This window comes from Accipiter gentilis, chromosome 11, assembly GCF_929443795.1.
Source record: "Accipiter gentilis chromosome 11, bAccGen1.1, whole genome shotgun sequence".
NCBI classification, from domain to species: Eukaryota; Metazoa; Chordata; class Aves; order Accipitriformes; family Accipitridae; genus Astur; species Astur gentilis.
Window position 1 is genome coordinate 11,568,411 of NC_064890.1, and position 14,483 is coordinate 11,582,893.

The window sequence follows — 14,483 nt, forward strand, 5'->3', positions numbered from 1 at the left end:
TATGTTGTTGAGGACACTCAAAAGCAGAGTCCTGAGACAAGACCTGCAGCCCATTGGCGTGGAGTCATGATTTCAGGTATGGCTAGAAGGTGTATCAGTGTAGAACTCAAAGCCTCCTGCCTCAGGAAGCCCCACAAATTAACATGCTGCTGGATATGTCCAGATACGCCGTCTATGAGGCAGCTTTGTGGATGGTAAGAAATATGAAATGCCTTTCCCATGGAAAGGAAGTGCTCTTTAAGAAATTTGTGAACATCACTATAGACTCAGAAAGCAATTTAGGGTTTCAAACGAAAGAAAAAGCCGCAGGCAGTGAAACAGCATGGACCTCACCTCACTCTGAGTTGTTAAAGGTGGGATTTTTAATAGCCCTTGCAACTGTTCATAATAAAATCAATTGGCAGGTTTTCCCCTAGATACGTTGAGGCAGAAGCAGGTTAGCACTGAGTGGCTGTGATAACATCATAGAACAAAAATAAATCTCTCTGGAATGGCCCTCTGTACAAACCCTGGATTATCACACATTCCTGATAATATCTGTGGTAATTTGCTATGACTACGAGGAAGTGTGTTCCCATTTACCGCATGTTTCAGCAACAGCGACTACTCAGACCCTGTATTTTGTGTATTTGTCATCTCCGGCCTTGCAGGTTACTCTCAAAGAAAGAAACAGCACGTCATAAGAGACTATGCATTATCTGTGGTGAGAACAGCAAATAAAAACTGCAAGGTGCTATGATGTATTTACCTTTGGCTGCAAGATACTCTGTTTGGATTTAACAAATTAGCTTCTCAGAAATTTGCTCATCTGAACAGCAGCTGTTTGCCATATGGATCAAAACTGCATTTGGCAAATGGAATAATTTACTCATGCCCATCTGATTTTCATGTACAGTCATATATTTGAATGTTTAAGGGAGTAGTTTGCTGGTGTGCTGAGGGTCGTTCAGCTGAGAAGTGTTTATTTTGAATCCCAGTTTTCTTTTGCTTTTTTTTTCTTTTTTTCCAGAAGGTTTTTCTTCTGAAGAAAACTTAAACCAAAACAAAACAAAAAACCCTAAACCCAAAACTTAATAAAGTAATCTGAGGAAAACGAAAGGCAATGGAAAAGTGAGGGAGAAATATTTTTTAATCCTAACAAAATAAGCCAGCTAAAATATTTTGGGTGAAATTCTGGCTCCAAGGAAATAAGAGACACTGTATTTCCTATATCTTCTAAATATTTGATTACTATCAATAAAATCAATAATTTAATTGAAGAATAAATTATGATGATGACTGCCAGTTATAATATTAGTGCAAGAAACATTAATAGTTGTAATACTTAAAAATGTTGACAAGGAAGGTCCCAATTTACCTAATTATGGTTTAAGTCTACTAAACAGGATTATGCAAATATAAAGAAGAAATACCCTTTCTCTGTATGGGTTATAATCCTATGAGGACATAATTTTTTTTTGGTTACTGATTTCTAGCACTGCTCATGCAAAGCTGTCACAGCAGATTTCATGCTTTAATGAATGAATGGAGCATCACAACACCTTCTGGATATTATGGGTAAGAATTGTTGCAACCAGTAACTAAAGCAACTGAGATTAAGAAATTTGTTCATGGACATAATGCATATCCAGATTTACATATTATGTTCACATGTTCCCATATGGATTCCTACACTAACAACACAAATCACAGAACATCAGAGAGATAATAAATACATAAAAATTAGGTAAAGTATAATTGCAGATTCATTTATAACTTCAGTGTGCTGTCCTCATGACCAGAATGCTGGTTTCATTGACCTCTTGAGCTCTTGACTCATGACTTGTCTAATCAGAACCATAGCATAGGAAATTACGTTTTATTATCAAAAGAAAGTTGGTTTGTTTTTTTCTTTCTTTCTTTTCTAGGTTTTTCCTGTATTTGATGAAATGTCAAAATCTGATATTTCGGGGAATATTAAAAATTTATTGAATTGCAGCAATTAAAATGGTTCATTCTAATTTAATTCTGTTCTATTTTATAGTTCTTTCTGTTACACATTAATTCTGATTTTAATTTAAAAATATCTAGAAACTTCTTCAAACTGGAAAATGTAATTTTAAATTCTGATATCTGTCAAAAAGTTCAGATTGTTTTGTAATTTCAGAGATCCTTAAAACTAGAATAAAGAGACTTGTAGAATGTACCTTTTCTTCAGTTTTGGTTTTGATTGCATTCTGATATTGAAATAATCTGACCTGCAAATTCCCAGTGAGTTTTAATTAATGTTCAGGATTCTGTAAGTAGTTTGATGTAACTTCTATATACACTATGTATATTAGCAATACAGATAATTTCTTTATTGATCATGTTCTAAATGTTAATGCATTCAAAATAACATTCTCAATTAATCATATAAATGTTTAAAATCTCCTAATAGATTCTATCATTCTCTTTTTGGAGCTCCATTCACCTCTCTTGTCATCAGTTGTGATAAATTCAACAAAGAATGTAGAAGACAAGTACTGTAGTTTTTTTTAAAACTAGGAAACTAGTACCCTAAAAGGAATCTATATCCCAGCGCTGGATGCCTGAGCTACTTAGAAAAAATTAAAAAGTTGCATCATATTCCAAATTGCAAATATTCCCTTAGCTACCTTTGACCATGCTGGTACATTCACATAACAGAGTAGGAAATTTCAGAGGTACTGCCTTTGGCTCCTGAACAAATATATATATGCATGCTAACATGGCGCTATGCCCAACAACCTTAATCTCAGAAAGTGTAATTAGCTCAAATGGGAACGCTGTGCCTCTCCTATTTCTAGAAACAGATAGGTGCAGTCTTGGAGATATCTTTGCATATGTCAATAAAATTATATTGAACCTGGATGATAAACCAAGAAGCAAACTGGAAAAGCTTAAGTATGGGGATTAATCCTTGTTTTTCTCCAGAGTTAAATTCTTGATTCATGGTTTCTTTTTAGTGTCAAGGAATTAGAACCCTTAGGTGAAACAATAGATGTTTAAAACAAATATTGAAATACTGCAGCTAAGGTCCTTCTTTTCTTTTGCTGTGGTGTGCATGGAAGAACACTCAGGAAATGTGAGTTTACAGTTCATTGTCCCCCAAAATTGTTACTGACAATTTAAGACTTAAGAAATCTTCGTTTCAGCTTGATGAGTTGCAGGCTGGACTCAAGCCCGAGTGCTATACTGAACCATTGTGTTATCTGTCTTTCAAACCAAAATCTGAAGTCCGTGGTAAATTTTCTGCAAATTCCTGAGGATTCTGTATTACTTCATAAACGTATGAACATGGCAGTTTCATGTGAGTCCACTGGTTTCAGGATGGTTTTCTAATTCATTAGAACACTTCTGGCACACTAGAACAACATAATTTCTGCCCTTTACTTACTTTTTGCCTCATTGGATGCATTTCCTTAATTCTTAGCATTTTTCCTGTTCTCCTCATCTGTTAATTTCATTATCTTCTTGCAGTCTAAAACAATGAGCAAATTTCAGCTGAAAGGCGTTATGTTGAAGACACTCAGAAAGGTAGGCATCTAACCGAGAAGTAAATACTTCCAGGATACTTTGAGGGCAAACTGAAAGTTGCCCTGAAAGTTTACTCTATCCAGTCAGATTAATTGTGCCCCCGATGCTTATTTATTTCTAATAATACTACAATGAAAACTAAGTGATTACCTCAGACATAATTGCCCAAAACATAGATATCTAACATTAGATGAAATGAATACTACCCAAAATTAATAGCTAGGTAAAAATGAGCGGCCCACATAAACGTTGTCCATTTAGTGTGGAGTCATTATATATTTTATTAAGTTTGTTTGTGACCAGTCAATATGTGTAGACCATGTTACATGGCAAAATGGAGTGTGTGCTTCTCGGAGTTCACCACTGAACCCTCTGCCTCCAGCCCAGCAGGTTGCTGTGGGATGTGGCAGGTAGCTGAAGGCAGCACAGGGACAAACAGGTCTATTCTCAGGAGGGGGCATGTGGACCCAGGAAGGTGGGCTTCCTTTGATAAGGCTGGAGGACTACAAGACAGAAATATGTAGTAAATATGGGGTATAACATGGCAGAAATACAGTGTGGCTCAAGGAGAAATATATGTTTTCCCATCTATTTATAATACAATCATAGGTGTCAATGATTTGCCTCCCTTCTTGTAATATTTTTACAGACTTCCTGGGCTCTAGAATGTATCTGAAAGTTTTCTTAAGTTCCTTATTTTCACTTTTGGTTCCACGGTGTGTACATAAAAATGCCTTTTAAAATGGATTTGTGGGTAGGCAACTTTCCATTCCAAACACAGATGGTACATCTGCATTTATTATTTAGACATGCTAAGTGGAACACTTTTTTACAACCTATTGTAACTATACTTTGTTCTCACTGACTTATTAAATTTAGATATGATACAGTGACTCTTTTACTTAAAATAGAACTTTTGTGCTCTATTATCTAGTTAAAAAAAATGAATAAACAAACTACTTTATACCTTCACTGCAGTTGCTGTTCCACAGCCTTCTTGCCTGCAGAGATTTTACCTAGAGAGAAGGTGGTGTCATTGCCTTGTTCATCAAGTATGTGATCAGTCTTGGCTTAAACAGTGTGATGCACTGCTGAAAAATGCTTTTCCTTCCTGTTGCAGTTATGGCATGTTTGACTGAATACTCATTTCACCATGGTTGCTCCTTCACTGGAATTTTTGCTGGCCAGATGACCTATGATTCTCAGTCTGAATGTGTATTTTTCTGTCCTGACATCCTCTTCTTTGAATTATATCACAAAAGCTAGCTATTCATTCAGACTTGATTTTAAAAGGCTGAGATTTGTATTTAATCAGAATAAAATTAATGGGTTCTCCATTTCACTCTGAGTTTTTGATCAATAGTTTGTAAGTTATTTTGGAGTCAAAGGCCTTTGACGTACCTTCTCCATTTTCATAAAAATACTCCTGTATGACTAGACCCAAGGAAGTTCTTTTGAATACATGTCTAAAAACATGAGTAGTCCCGTAGATATAAATGGGAAATAGCCCAGAATTTAAATCTGTGAGCAGGTTTTATTACCTCTTTAAATGTGTCACACAGAAAAACAACTAGTTTATATTATTGATGATGAAGAATTAAGTTTAGGGCAAACCTAAACTCACTTGTGTTATACATTTTCTAAAACATAGTGGAATGAACATTCATGAGAATTAGGATGTCAAGTAGACTTTTACATGTTTTTCTGAATCAAAGCTTCTATGTTAAAAGCAGAATGGCTATTAGCAAAATTTAGAAATCTTTGGAGTTACAACAATTTATACAACAATTACTGCTTTTTGGCCTGCAGGATGTTACAGAGATTGTACAGTATCATAGACTGGGAGGCATATTCCTGATGTGTCCCGCTGTAATGCCTGCTCCCAACTGTAACACCTTCAGATGTGATCTTTGTGATCAGTATAAAAGCTGGTCTCTGTTAACATTCACCTTTTTTAACTTCCTTGTAACAGGTGAGCCTTGGAAATAAAGATTTAATAGGCTGCTGTTTATTGTGTCAATTCTTTGCCTGTACTAGATGAATACACTGATGTAAGTGATAGAACATTTCAAGCTGTTATTATTCCTTTACATCCTTAAAAATTTTCTTTGAAAATCTATTGCACTTTGAAGAAGTATTTTCTCTGGTTCTGTTATAACTTCATATATCAGCAGTCATTCCGGTGTCTGCAAGGTCAGGAAAGAAGACAATTAACAAAATGGTTAGCATATCTCATTATGCCACCTAAAATGCCTGCTAGCTGGACTTGTAGTTGCTAAATTTTGCCCCCAGATTCATTCATTCATTCATAAACTTTTCTACTTTGTTTTGTAGGCCAAAAACTAATTCATAGATCTTAGTCCGTATAACTGTATTTTTAAATTGACAATATACAGGAGGACTTCTGTAATTATGTGGGGTTTTAATAAAACTTTTAGAAGAGAGAAAGAGAAAAAGAAGGAAGAAAAGAAAAGCAGAAAAGCAGAGAGTAAGTTAAAGGGAGGGGCTGATAGAGAGAGAAAAGGAGAAAATGAGACAAAAAATAGAAATAGAGAAAAAAGAGGAAGAGGAAGGGAAAGAAAGAGAACAAGACAAAAAGAGAGAGAATGAGAAAAAGAAAGTGAAAGAAAGGGAAAGAGAAAAAGAAAGAAAGAAAAAGAAAGAAAAGGAAAGTTTAAAATCCATATGCACTGTCAGCTACTGGCAATGAGGCATATAAGTGGTTTACCAGAGTAATTAGTGCTCAAAGTTTTTTTAAAATGTTATATACAACACTCAAAATTTTGGTTAATTATGTCTCCCATTAAAAAGTAGAAGATTATTTCCAGATACAGGGTCAGCTTTCTACACCAGGCCTTTCAATGGGACTATATCAGACATCCTTCTCATAAAATACAGATTAATTGTCGATAGTGTGCTTGCTATTTTAATCTTGGGAAAGAAATACCAGATTTTTTTTTTTTTTTCTGGAGAAACTATAAGAAAAGTAGTTTAAATGTTGTTCATCTCAAGCTGAGTGACATAGCCCTTTATTTCCTGTGGGTGCTCAATGCACATTCTCAGTGGTTTATTTGAAGTGCTTCCATAACTGAAGGACATGTGCATAAAATAATCTCAGGCAAAAATAAAGACAGTTTGTTGCCATTTCTCTTTAATACATGAATTGAAACCATACTGGTTTATCTACTGGGAATAAATGAAGAAATCATTGGAATGGTAAAAAATAGCTAATCAGATATGTGGCATGTAAATCTACATATATTCATAACTGATGGGTTTATTTTCTTATCAAAAATTGTTTGTTCAAGTGTTTACATGAAAATCAACTAAAAAACAGAGACATTCCTCAGTTTTGTTTTGTTTTTCTTAAGGGAAAGTAATAAAACTGTAACACTGAACATTTATTGTTCCATAGTATATGAAAAAGCTATTATTTTTTCAGGTTTTTATATGTAAAACATTTTGTACTAAAAGTAAAAAGCAACTTACAAAACAGTATATTTGAAAATTCCTTATCCAGATGATTTATCTCATTTCTTAGTTTAGCTGTTTACATCGGAACCTTGGTAGGCTACACGAAGAGAGAAAAAAGTCATAAATCACTTTGAAGATAATTAATTTCATAGCACCAAAAATTGGATGACCATCAAATGTTGGCACATTGGAAAACATTCTAAGGAAGTATTTCTGCAAACTTGTTCTGTTTTTATACTTTTCCCTAGACAACCTTCATTGATTACTGTCAGATACAATTTCTTGTCTAGGTGGACTTGTCCTTCAACCCAATTTGTAGATTCTTAAATTAAAAAACAGTGTTACTGATCTGGGGAGTTAAATATACAATGACTATTAATCTGTGTATCACTATTTTAAGAAAGACTTCAGTAATAATATAAAGTCAAAAATAATCTGTTTCAGTTTAGGATAGACCACAACTGCTATTCAGCAGAAAAAAATACTGTTCCATAAAGTTTTTTCTATGCCACTATTGTAAATGCATTTGTTGCTTTATGTCAAGTCATATCAATCTGATTTTATTAAGAAGACAATTTTATTTAAGAATCTGATAAAACCTACTGAAATAGGCCATCATACAAGGTTGCTTAGCAGTAGTGTTCCAAATTCAAAAACTTATTCTTTGATAAGTTTCATTTTGCATGTGAAGAATGGGATCAAAACTTTGGGAAAGTTGAGCAAAGATGATGCACGTGAACAAGCAGACAGCTTTAGAATTGTAACTTCAGCCCATAGATATCTAAATTCTGCTTCAATCTTATTTTTGCTGCAGAAGTTGGTAGCAAAATCCTCAGCAGAAGAATACGCTGAAGCAGGAATATACTCTGTCACTGATTAATATGCAGTGAAGCCTAATCATCCATGCTCAAATTTCACCTATAAGAAAAAAGGTTGGCAACAATTAATCTCTATGAAAAGTGGGGATTGGGTACTTCATAAAAATAGACATCATAGTGTTGCGGTATGGAATACTAAAAATAGCATAGAGAAAATGTGTATATGTTTTATTGGCAGAGCAAATGTAGGGCAATCACACTGTTATCAGTGTCATTTCAGTATCAGCATTGTAATACCTGTGGTAAGATCTTTAAGGGAGAAACCTGTACTGAAAAAGGTTTCTCTTTAGTATATAAAGAAATAGAAACAGCAGAGAAATTTAACGGTTTGCCCTAGTCTTCCTTTGAGAGTTCCTGTCCTGATTCTGCAGCCACATGTCCCTTTTCCCTACTTGACTATTTTCCAGTAGCTGCATTACAAAGCTCATATCCCAAACAAGGAGACTTTGATTCAAATAAAGTACCCAAAGCTTGTTCTTGAAAAGAAGTCAAGCTGAGATTCCTCTTCTGATAACATCTTTTCTGATGTCTTGGCAAGCTTTCTGTCTCTGGAGTTACAAACCTTAAACCAGGAAAGATCAGTGCTTTATGGCCATGAACTGTGAGTTCTTTTTTGTTGTTTGTGTTTTCTCTGAGCTGCTATTAATACATCCTCATGTCTGAGAGATTGCTAGGAAACTGATTAATCCCTATTTAGGTTTCTTTCTAAAAATCTTTAACAGCACCCTAGGTAGAAATTCTCCTCTTTGATATGAAATCCTAGAGAATTTACTCTTGACAAGCAAGTTCTGGAAGTCTTCATCCTCTGGAATTCAAAGGGCTAATGCTTTTGTCTCTGGATTTTCGAATTGCTGAAGTAATTCCATAATGTATAATTCACAGTCAAAGACCAGCATAATTTTATTCTTTGTCACTCTAACCATATTGAAAATACATTTTAAAATGTCTACCAGTCTAAGACATATTAGTATTTTTATAGCAATACCTCATTTTTTTAAACCTCTGTACATTAATTTTTTGTAGCTGGTCTTTCAGCATCAGTTTTGTTGGGGTCTTCTCAGTGTATCTCTCAATGATGTTTCTTTTACAGAAGTATCATATTAGAAGATAAGGAGCCTTTTCTGTCTGCCAACCATTTTACCTCTTCTAGAGGTAAAATGTATACTACAGAGAACCTGTTTTAAACTTTTCCCAACTTAAAAGCATGCATTTAAGTTAAATAAAACAATACATGGGCTTGCATTAACATCTCTGCATTGTTTTTGTCAAAATTTTCCTGGAAATCCTTTTTGTTTGTTTATTTGTTTGTCTGGATTTTTTTTTTACACTATTTTTTTTTTTAAATTATAAGTAAAAATTATGTCCTGATTTGAAATCCTTCAACAGTTTATTTTATTTTTTAAAAAAGAGCAATTAGTGAAAATAAAAAATGTTCTAGGAAATCAAAAAATTGTTGTCCACTTTGGGATTTAACACCTAAAAAGATCTTAGAAAAAACTGCCCTCATTTTTATGGTTTACCCAGTTAAATGAAAAAAATATTCAGCCAGGTATGTTCTGTGGTTTTACTTAAGTACGCTCTTGGTTTTCACTGACAAAAAAATGCAGAGGGAAAGGTCAATTATCTGCACATATAAAAGTTTCAGAGTAAACATTACTGTATTGTCAAAATCACATATATACACACCTTAGCTCAGGCACTAAAACCATTAAACTGCTTTAAAAAGCAGATGATTTTAATATCAATGTGATTTGGAGATTTCCTTAGTGGTTGAATATTTTGGGCTGATATTTTCAGGCTTTTCAACAATAAAAAAGATGAAATGCACTTAAAAATATTTATACAAATGTAGATTTCCTTGATCATGATTAAGCTTTGTAGTTTACCTAAATATGCTAAGGAATGAAGGCACTCTGAATCAAAAAAGAACAGCTGGAGAAAGGGAGATCTGAATACTGGGTGATAACCACAGATGAATTGGGCCAAATCTTTGATTTTCAGACTACTTTGTCCTAGAGAATCTATCTTCTAATAAGCACGAAAAACCACTTCTTTATTTGATAGAAATGAAACACTTACGGAGAAGCACAAATGGATGCGTATTGGAACGGTTAAATAATATAGAGAGTAACTACCCTTAGAGAAGTAACTCAGTAACTATGGCATGTAAATTAAGGGCTTCTGGGACTGTTGCTTCATATCAAATGTATTCAGCTTCTGTTTGTTTTTCCAATGGCCAGTACCACAACTTGATGTTAGTAGACAAAGGTCAAAGAGAGGTTCATTTTTTCTTACACTCTTGCACAAAAAAATATCTATTGTAAGGGGTTTGCACATCAGATTAGGCCCTGAGTAATACGAAGTACATTAGAATCCACTTAACAGTACTCCCAGTGATGTTTATCCTTTCTAGACTTTCTTGGTGCTGCAGAGACTAATAGAAGAGGAAACAGACAAAATTAAACAAAAAGTTTAACATCCTCGTCAATATAGCTAAACTCTGAGTAGGGTGAAGGATTTTTTTGCATTCCTAAAAGTCTATAGCCACAATGCAGCACATTTCCAAAAAGTTCAGATGAATACTACTGGGAATTTTAATGAAAATAATCATTTTGCGTACACAGTGGTTTGCAAAATTTATCTCTTTGTAGATAAAGCATTTAGGTGTGGAAATACCTATTTTTGATCTGGTCAAATTTGACATTTCCTACTAATAGCAATGTGCTATATATAGATATATAGATTCTTGCATTTTTCTTTTATTATTTTTTCCCAAAATATGTGGAACAGTAATTTCCAAACTGATCATCATCTGCTGTTGGGCACCATGCCATAAATGGCTTAAATGGCTTTCATACTAGAACTTAAAAATTAAGCCCTAACTATTCTTAGTTAGCATATAACATATATGTAAAAAGCAGTTGCAATATGTCTTGCACAGGAAAACCACAAAGGATTTATGTTATTAACTGACTTGCAGGGATGAATGCTGGATTACCTGACTAGGGTTTAGGACCCAGACCTGAGCATCTGGGAGTCTGGGTGTGGGGAGAGTTGTGAATTTTGTATGTTTGAATATTATGAACATTATATATATGAATTATGATGGATGGAACCAAGCATAACCAAGTCACTTTGGAGCTCATGTTCCTTTTTTAACCTCAGCAACTTCAAACCCATACTTCTTATTCCCCAGGAGCATGCATCTGTGTATAAAATGATAAACTAGACTGTTTTGTATTTTGCACATGCCCTGCATTATTTTGCATGTTTGTGCCATGAAAGTGCTCAGTCAAGGTGTGAAGCTGCTTGCACAAGTCTGTTTTAGGGTAGAGGAAAGTGCAACTGTATAGTTTCAAGCCAAATCATACCATACCTTGTGCCTACAAAGCCAGGTAATAGCCCCTAACTAATTTTTATTCGTAAGTTCTGATATGGGCTGAAGAAATAAGAAGCTTTTTAAAGCTAGATAGTTTACTTTATTAAATACACATGGAACTTTACCTGCGAATGCCGTGTTTGCAGGGGTGACCTCCTCAGGACTGTAGGTTAGTGCCTACATTGCAGAGGGAGGTGCGGCTCTTGTCTTCATCCTTGGGTTTCCCTGGTGGCTAATCAACAAGAAGTCTCATCCGAGGTGCCACGCTCTCCCGCTTCACTGCATGGGGCTCTAAACACTTGACTCACGTGGTGAATTTGCCCTCTGGGACTAGCAGTTCAGATCTGCAGCATTTAGTATGATGACACGCAAAATCCTTTTGGCTGAATCTAGAATGGTGGACTGGGGAGTTTCTGAGCTTCTGCTTTCAACTACACATTAATCCCTGTGCTTGGATCTTGTTATCCCCTTCTTCCCCCTCTTCCTTTCAGCCTTCCCACTCTATTTGCCTCTTTCTGTCTGTGAAGAAGGCTTGGGGGTTAGGCTGGAAGGTGCCATGTGTCCAGCTGGGGCTCTGGCTGGGGTGCCTCAGCCAGTATTGACACCTGGCATGTGCTGTAGCTCTGCTAAAACTTTGCCTTTCCCAGCAGTGTCGAACCTCGCAGTCCATACCTCAGACTTTTCCCTTCCTAGTCTCAAGCTCAGTTCATAAAAAAAGACAATAAAAATGTATCCTACTTGTAATGTGAAGCACAATTGCTTGGTTTAAACTCCTCAGGCAGCCTGTGACTTTTTTATCAATCAACTCAGAGTTGAACAATGATCACTACATGCACTTGTTATTTTATTGGGCTTATTATCCAATAGGACCTTAACAGTGACACCTATACCAGATAAATCAAGAAGTAAAAAGGTGTATTTCAAACACAAGAGGGGATTCATATGACAGATGCTGGTTCATTGAGAAAAGCTTTCTTTAAAGCTAATTGTGACTTGGTATTACTCTGTGTGTGTGTGTGTGTGCATGTGCGTGTGTGTGTGTGTGTAGATTCCTGCCAAAACTGTGAATATCTAGCATTTCTGAATAGCAAGTTACATCTGAAAAACAGATCCAGCTGTGGTTATGGTCAGAAAAGGGAATATAAAAATAGCAGTTTCTATGTATTTGGTCATGTCTGCTTACTTTTCCAACCAAAATAAAGTTTTTCAAACTTCTTTTTTTTTTCATGTAGGCAGTCCAGAGCAAATACCTCTTTGGTAAAGTGTGCAGTTACTCTTTTCTTTTTAGATATCTTCTACAGAAATATGCTACTTTCCTAATGCAGAGATACACTGATTTGAAAGTCAGGTTATCAGGGCAAGTTTGCAAAGCTGCCAAAAAAAAAAACCTAAAAAAAAAACCCAACAAAACAACCTCAAAATCCCCACTCTCAGCTAAGCCCCCAAAACAGAAAAAGAGGAAGAGATTTATAGGTCAGAAAACATGCCTCAAAAGGCCAGAAAACATAACAGAATATTCTTGTATAAAACCTACAAATTTTGATTATCATATTTAGATCTTTAGTTTCTCTATGTGCAGACTGAAACTTAACACAAAATTCTTTTTGAAAACTTAAGCATGAAATGCAACTTTTGCAGCCTTCCTTCATACTGAAATTCATTTCAAGGTAAAATTTGATTGGACTGAACTAAAATATTATGCTTCAGTTGTAAAATACATGGGGCAAGAAGACACAGAAAAAGGATCATACTACATTTCGCAGTATATGATGCGGGACCAAAGAGCATTTTCTTTTCCCAGATCCAGATGCAAAGCTTTGTCTTGACTGCCTACAAATAGAGCATCTGAATATAGCATCTATAGGATCTCTCCTTTTCTAATCTCCCTTCTGTCCCTGGCCCTCCGCTCCGTGTGCCCTAGTTTCCACTGAGGGGGGATATATCAGGCTGATGTAAAAGGCAGAGGTGTCCTCTAGCAGGTCTCCAAAACTGGACAAATGAAGAACCAGGACTAGTGAGTTGCACTTGCCCAGCATAATATATGCAGCCAAAGAAGCTTATGCCAATGACTTGAGCTCTCAAGCAGAACTGCAGATACATCATGAATAATACACAGGACTATGTATTAATAATAGGAATCCATATAGCAAAGTATTTTCTCCATTAGGGAGCACCCTTGTCCTCAAGAGACACAGCAGAAATCTTCCTAAAATTCAGGAGAAATCTGACTACAGGCCAAATACTCCCCTCAGGGAAGACAGTGGCAAAAAAATCTACTTGACTTTAATGGCGCGTGATTTTGTGCTTTATACAAAAAAGGTCACTCATCACATGCATGGAAAACAAGTCAAATACATCTGGTTAACAGAATGTAGCTATTTTGGGGTCAGCGTGGTGCTATGATTATTTTTGTTGCTTATTGTTTATATTTATGTCTATCTTTAAGCATAGGGAGAAAACCAGACAACAAAACCTAAGTGAGATATTCATGTTCTATCAGTTGCAGTAGACAAGGATTTTGCACAAGGTCATTGGCCAGTGGAATGCATTTTCTCTGTTCTTGAGTTATGCATCTCTAAGGAACTCCTGTAAATTAGCTTTTATTCTTGCAAGAAAAACGAAGACAGAAAAAAACCCAACCTAGAAATAATTTTCATTCTGCAGATTTCAGAAAGTTTGTTGGTTTTTGTTTTTTTTTTTTTTTTTTTATCTCACATAAATGTGTTTTCCCTGTAATGCCAAATGTTCATAATATTTTGTTCACAGGCTCGCTCTCTTTCAAATCCTTTCCCTACCCTTTCTTTCACTTACCAAGGCAGTAATTCCCAAATGGAAATTTTATGTTTTGCCACTGGGCATAAATTGGGTGAAAAAAAAAAAAAAAAGTTTTGGGAGTATAGGAAAAAATCAAATAAAAGTTAACACTGAACATTTGTGGCTTGGGAAACAACCTGTTTTTAAGAAAAGCTGTTTCACTCAAAGGTGTTTATCAGCAGTATGGATAGTAAGTCTGGGCGAAGGAGCCTGGGCTGGAGAAGGAGACCTGTTTTCTGACTCACGTGGCATGGGGCCACATGCAGATCTCTGGTTTATTTGTGGAAGATGGAGGGAAACGGTTTCCTGTGTTGTCACACACTTGTGCTATAGACAGTAGGTTGGGTGCATGGGAGAAAGGAACAGTTTAAATTACGGCAGAATTTCTCCTGAAGTGTTTA